Source organism: Pteropus vampyrus, unplaced genomic scaffold (genome assembly GCF_000151845.1).
Source record: "Pteropus vampyrus isolate Shadow unplaced genomic scaffold, Pvam_2.0 Scaffold178, whole genome shotgun sequence".
Lineage (NCBI taxonomy): Eukaryota > Metazoa > Chordata > Mammalia > Chiroptera > Pteropodidae > Pteropus > Pteropus vampyrus.
In genome coordinates this window covers 861,033-867,831 of record NW_011888959.1, presented here as the reverse complement: position 1 = coordinate 867,831, position 6,799 = coordinate 861,033, and the positions used below count along the sequence as shown (strand labels likewise).

Below are 6,799 nucleotides of genomic sequence, written 5' to 3'. Positions count from 1 at the left end.
GTCTCGGCAACTCGTCCCATGTCCACCTCCCTGTGGAGGCCAGAGCCCGGGAGTCCCCACCGATCCCCTCATTTCCCTCACCCCACAGTCCCACTGCCAGCCGGCCCCGTGACTTCGCCCCAGAATCTCTGCTCTGCCCCCTTTTCTGTTTACCTGCCTCGTCCCTGTGCGTGCCGGCGTCCTGTCTTGTCAGGATAGCAAGAAAGGCCTTCTCATGGGTCCTGGACTTCCAGGCCCTTCCATTCCCTCTGCACACCGAAGCCCGCGGGCCTTCGAGAAGGGGAAGCCTGTCCCTGTCGTTGCCCCGTCAGATCCTTTCACTGGCTTTGGCTTGCGCGTCAGATAAAGGTCAGACTCTTTAGGCCAGGCTGGTTGGCCCTGAGGGCGCCTGTGGACACTCCAGCCTGGCCATGGGCCCCTCTCCCCTGTGGCCAGCGCCTTGCTGAGCGCCTCAGGCTGTCAGTGACGCTGCCGCACAGACATACACCCAGACACACAGACACACACATAGACACAGGCAGACACACACAGAAACATAGACACACACACAGACACAGAGACATACACACAGATACAGGCAGACACACACACACACACACACTCAGACACACAGACACAAGCAGACACACAGAAACAGACACACACACAGACACACACATAGACAAGCAGACACACACATAGAGACACAGAGACACACAGACACAGAAACATAGACACACATACAGACACAGACATACACACAGATACAGGCAGACACACACACAGACACACAGACACATAGACACAAGCAGACACACAGACACACACATAGACACAAGCAGACACACACAGAGACACACAGAGACAGACACACAGACACAGACACAGATAGACACATAGACACAGGCAGACACACACACAGACACACAGAAACAGACATACACCCAGACACACAGACACACACAGACACAGAGACACACACCCAGACACAGACACACAGAGATACAGAGACATACACGCAGACACAGGCAGACACACACACACACACACAGAGACACATACATAGACACACAGACACACACATAGACACAAGCAGACACATAGAGACACACAGACACACAGAAACACACACAGACACAGAGACATACACACAGACACAGGCAGACACACACAGACACACACACACTCAGATACACACAGAGACACAGACACACACAGACACAAGCAGACACAGAGACAGGGACACACATAGAGATACACAGAGACAGACAGAGACATACACACAGACACACTCAGACACACACATAGAGACACAGACAGACTCACACATAGACACACAAACACACAGAGACACACAGACACACAGACAGAGACACACAGACACACACACAGAAACATACACACACAGACACACAGACATACACACAGACACACGCAGACACACAGACACAGACATACAGACACACACCCACTCAGACACACACCCAGACACACACAGACATACACACACAAACACACAAACACAGAGACAGACACACAGACACAGAGACACACATGCCCTGCTCTTCACCCACCCTCAGAGGAGCCCTCCTCACCCTGCAGGTTCCTTGGTCCCTGTCAGGTGTCGGGCAGCGTGTGTTTATCACAGACGTGGACAATATGGTGACCGAGCCAGACGGACCAGCCCCCGCGGCCCTGACAGTCCTTGCTGGGGGGAAAACGTCCACCTCATAACAAGTGAACTTAAAATGACAGCCGTGACGGTTACAGAGAGAAGCATGGGGCTGAGAAAGCGCACGGCAGGACACGGAGCTGACGGGGTGCAGTGGACGCCTCACCCTGTCTGAACACAGGGAATGGGGGTCAGAGCAGGCCGGGGCTGTGCCCAGCGCCGGTGGGCTCTGCAGACCCTGTCGCAGTGGGTTAGCGTGGGGGAATGGGACCCCGTTGTCTCTTCTGGAAGCTCAGTGCGCCTGGCCCTGGGAGGGGGCCCGGAGGGAGACGGAGGGGCGAGGCCAGCGGGGCCTGCGGGGCCAGAGGCAGGGAGGCGGCGGGTCTTAAGGGTAACTTGCGTCCTCAGCGTGCGGGCCTGCAGCGGGCTGCCGACGCCACGATTTAATTGCCGTTTTCTGGTTTCGCCAGAGCACCCGGTCCTGGCTAAATGCTCTGTGGCGGGAGCCGCACGGCCATCCCTGTGTTAGGTGTGAGCAGCAGGGGGCTCCCTGCTCGTGTGTGCACCCAGCCATCCATCAAGGTCACATGTGGGCAGCACTGGACTCGACGTTACGGAAAAACAAAGGAGCACATGAACTTCAGTCTGCTGGACACGTGTGTGTGTAACTTAACCTCTAGGAGGAGCTGTTCGTGCTGAAGGACGTACTGGGGTTTTCTAGGGGCGTCTAGAGAAAGCTGAGCAGAGATGCTTTAACTTGGGGAGTTACAGATGGGGTTGTTAAGGAAGAAAGACCCATGCTTTCCTGATCGGGTGGAAAGGGTGACATGTCGGGGGCAGAGCCCAAGAAAGTACGTGGGGAGGAGAGGGAGCCCAGGCCTTCGCTCCCCATAGGGGCCCCGTGTACGTGGAGCGCGCTGGCATCTTGGAAAACTCTTCCCAGGCATAGCATTCTTAAGCACCTTATTAAAAAGTAAAGCGGTGCATACTTCTTAGTAAATTTCATTCAAGAGTGGGAGCAGGTAGTTTGGGGCTCAGGTGGGCAGGTCAGCCCCTCCTTGGCCCCGCGTGATCGGAAGGGGCTTGGCGAGTTTGTGTTTCCAAGACGAGCAGACGTGCAGATTCAAACCCCATTTCTTTGGGCAGACCGGAGGGCGGGGCAGGAGCGGGTTCCTTCCCCGCACGAGGAATCTCGATGGTCGACACTCATCACCTGTCAGCACCTGTCAGCTGTCACTGCCGGGGGCCAAGCACAGCAGCGGAGCTCCACAGGGCGCCCTGGGCTAGGTGGTCCCCTTAGGCCTCTATGGATGACGGACCCCCCCACTCTGCTGCATGTGCCCTCAACCCTCGTCCACCTCCACTTGAATATTTGCGCTGCCCCTCACCTTGCCAGTCGGCTGCCCTTCGAACGGCAGCACGGCACAGCACAGCTGTCGCCATGCAGCCAGGAGGAAGGGCACTTCCCGAAGTGCTTTTCTGTGGCCTTTACTGATGTCAGAGGCCGAGTGGGGATCCAGCAGGGCCAGCCTGTCACTCAGAGATGTTCAGCTACGCTGGCTGCCTGCCGCTGCTGTGCAAAGGGACACAAACGTAGAGACCTAAAAGGACATTAAGCTGTTCTTTTCCAGTCCTAGGGGTCAGAAGCCTGACATGGGGTTGAAGTTAGGGTGTCGGTATGGCTGGTTCCTTCGGAAGCTCAGAGAAGGATGTTTCCTTGCCTGTCCCAACTTTTAGGGACCACCTGCACTCCGTGGCTCATGGTCCTTGGCTCCGTCTTCAAAGCCAGCAGCGTGGCATCTTCCAGTCTCTCTCTGATCTCTGTTCCATCTGCTCGCTGTTTTGTCTTGTCTTATAAAGAAACTGTGATTACATGGGACTGACCCCGGTAACCCCAGACCACCTGCCATCACAGGGTCCTTAACCTCATCACATCTGCAAAATCCTTCTTCTTGAGTCAGGCAATGTAGCCACAGGTGCCAAGGATTAGGACATGAACGTCTTTGAGGGGTTATTATAATCAGCCTATGCGCGTACATCGGCCTATTTGGTAAATGTTTAGAAGTCAAACGTTGAAAGGAAGATAAAAGAAATTAGATACATCTGTGGTTCGAAAGCTCGCATTCCAGAGGTGGGATGTCGCCTCAGACTCCGGCTGTGAGGAATTATGTTTATGTTGTTTATGGTAGAGTGGAAGCAACTGTCCTGGAGTAAAACTTAGTTATATTCTTTCCATATTCTAATTACGTTGTAAAATCGAGTCATGTGACGTATTCACTTGTTTTTGTTTTTATTTTGGAAACAGATTCCCAGCAAGAAAAACAGCCTTATTACTGCCCCGGCCACAGCATCCAATAAAATAAAAGTGCCAATCCCTCAGCCCATAGCGAAGAAAGAAAAACGGCAGAATTCCTCCAGATTTAGCATCAGCAATAATAGAGAACTTCAGAAACTACCGTCTTTAAAAGGTAATTTTTAATATTTGTCTTTTAAAGTTAAATTTTGCCTCTTTAGGGAGGAGTAACGTTTTGGTAGTTTGCTAGCTTCTTAGACCTTGGCTGCATTCATGTTCTCTAGGTTCATCTTTTCTCCTTTTGAGTGTTTTTTTTGTTTGAATGCCATTAACTTATTTACTCAACTAATGCTTTAAACTCCAGAGCTATTTAAGATAAAAACCTAATTGTGAATATATTGTTAGTATAATGCACTAAAAAAGTAACAGAGGAAAGACTTAAAGTCTTTTCACACCCATTGTAATTAAGTTAGGCAGTGTTTAAGGAGTTGCTACAAGTGGAGTATTTGGGAAAACTGTGGTGGGATCTCTCGGGCTTTCTGGAATGGCAGGAGTGAGGGCCAGAACCGCAGTCCTGCGCGGACTCTCTGCTGTGGTCATGGGGATCACCTCTACCGGGGTTTCCTGTTGGAGGTGAATCAGGGAACGGTGCTCCATGCTTCTAATTTTCCGCAAAATGGCTCAGTCTCCCCTTTCCAGCCGAGGACGTTCCATCCCTAAAAATGCCCCTCTAGGAGACTGAAGTACATAAAACCTCATGGAAGGAACTAGGGTGAGGGCCCCAGAGTCAAACGTGAACTTCCAAAAACCTTTATGTTTGCTGCCCCTGAGTCAGGTGTGATAAACACAGACGTTTGCATACCTCAGATGCGTAACGATGGGTGGGTCTCTACCGTTAGCTTCCATCTCATGCGGACTCAGGGAGAGCCTGGAGGAGTGTCCCAGTGCCTTCCACACCGCGCAGGGCAGAAAGCAGGGCCGCGGTGCAGGTGTGCCTGCCTGGGCACAGGGCGCGGGGGTTGGGGTGGGCGGGGAGGGTGCTGGAGGCGGATGCTTGTGGTTCGTGGACGCGCTTCCTGCCCCTCCCCTGCCTGGAATCCACTCACTGCAGTGTGAAGAGCTCGCATCCGTGTCAGGCTTGCCTGCGGTTTAGCCTTGCTGTGGGTCATATGCGTGCTGGCTCATTTTTGAGGAGTCTTCCCTCGCAAATAGTCCGTGCCTTTCTTACGCCGTTCATTCACTCAGCAAACTCTGTGCTGAGCACCCGCAGAAACAGCCCTGGTCTGGGACTGGGCCTGCTTTGCCGGAGCCTGCTTCCTGTCACGATGGGGGGACAGCCAGCGGGAGTGGGGTGCCTGCGCCCGATCCCCTCCAGTACCCTCGGAGGCCGGCCAGGGTACCAGGGACGCTGCTGTGGAGGAGGCTTCCCATGACCACTCCCCGGCACCCATCACAGCCAGAGCCTGGCTCCCGCCATCAGGGCCTGTGCCCCGCCCTCGTACCAGGCGCAGAGGCCCAGGCCCGCGTGCGTCCTTCCCGGCTGCCTTTGCCTCTCCCCAGGGGTCCGCTCTGTCCCTCTCCAGGACTGTTTCGCTAGCCCGTTTTCTCTCTCTCTCTCTCTCCGTACCGAGTGATGCTGACATGCAGATGCCCGCACCGTTCCCAGTGGGCACATGTCTCGTCGTGCAGCCGCACGTCCAGGAGGATTTCTCCCCGATCAGACCGGCGCCTTCACTGGTCTCGTTTGATCTGTCTTTCTCGGCTGCTGTCAACATCAGTGCTTCTGTACGTGTGTTAAAATAATTTTGCCTAGTCCAGAAAACCTCATGGAAGGAACTAGGGTGAGGGCCCCAGAGTCGAACGTATGCGAAGTTGTGTGCGAAGTTGACGCAGAGTGACACTTGGCGATACGCTTCTCTCATCCAGGAAGGTGATATCGCCTCCATTTCTCTGGGGCTTGCTTTCTGGCTTTTAATAAGATTTTTTTTTTTCAAGTCTCTACCTTTTTATTAAATTTACTCCTAAGTACTTTATAGTTTTTGTTACTCTTGTGACTGGGTTATATTTTTTCCATTTCTGCTTCTAATTAAATCTTGCTAATCTAATGAAAAGTTACTGGTTTTCTAATATTTTCTTATTCTGTCACCTTGCCAACTTTGCTTATTAATCTTAGTAATTTTTAAACTGGCATCTACATATGTAGTCCTGTCATTGGCAATTAGATACTTTCATCTCTCTTCCAATAGTTACGCCAATATATATCAGTTATGTTCATTTTATTATGCCGTTGGGACCAGTAACACAGAGATAACACAGATGAGAGCGCTTCCCTGCTTTCTCCCCTTTTGGTAAAAGGCTTGAGCATTTCCTTGTTTCGTGTGACAGTGGCCCTTGGTCTCCGGTAAGTCGCCCTTTACCCTGATGTTCTGAGGTCCACCTGCACATGGCTCTGTCCGGCCCCCATTCTGGCTGGCTGCTGCCATGTTAGTGCACTGCTGCTGAATTTTATCAGATGCCATGTGATTTTACTCCTTGAGATGTTCATATAGCTATGTGTCGATAGATTTTTCTGATTTCGGACTGTCCTTGGGCGTTACCGGACTGACCCCCAGTATCGTCACAGTGTACGATTACTTGTATCTGGTTCAGTTGACTAATTTTCCTGAGTCTCTGCCTCTGTATTTATTGCATGAGGCTGGTCTGTAGTTTTCTTCCCTTTCACGCTCCTGTGTTTCATCAGATCTAAGCTGTGTTGATACTAGCACGTGATCTTTCCCGAAGGTGGCCTGCAGGTTCTACGCAGCTCTCTCAGGCTGCCATCTGATGGCAGGGACTGTAAGATGCACCCGCATCTC

General features: G+C 52.3%; 1 long non-coding RNA gene across 2 annotated transcripts in view; it reads left to right on the top strand.

Moving 5' to 3' along the window:
- Positions 1-6,799, top strand: part of LOC111746154 — a 53,325-nt gene that overhangs the window by 28,470 nt on the left and 18,056 nt on the right. For both annotated transcript variants that reach the window (XR_002782954.1, XR_002782953.1), the window contains exon 2: positions 3,957-4,119. This is a non-coding gene — a long non-coding RNA (uncharacterized LOC111746154). The remainder of the gene's footprint in view (positions 1-3,956; positions 4,120-6,799) is intronic.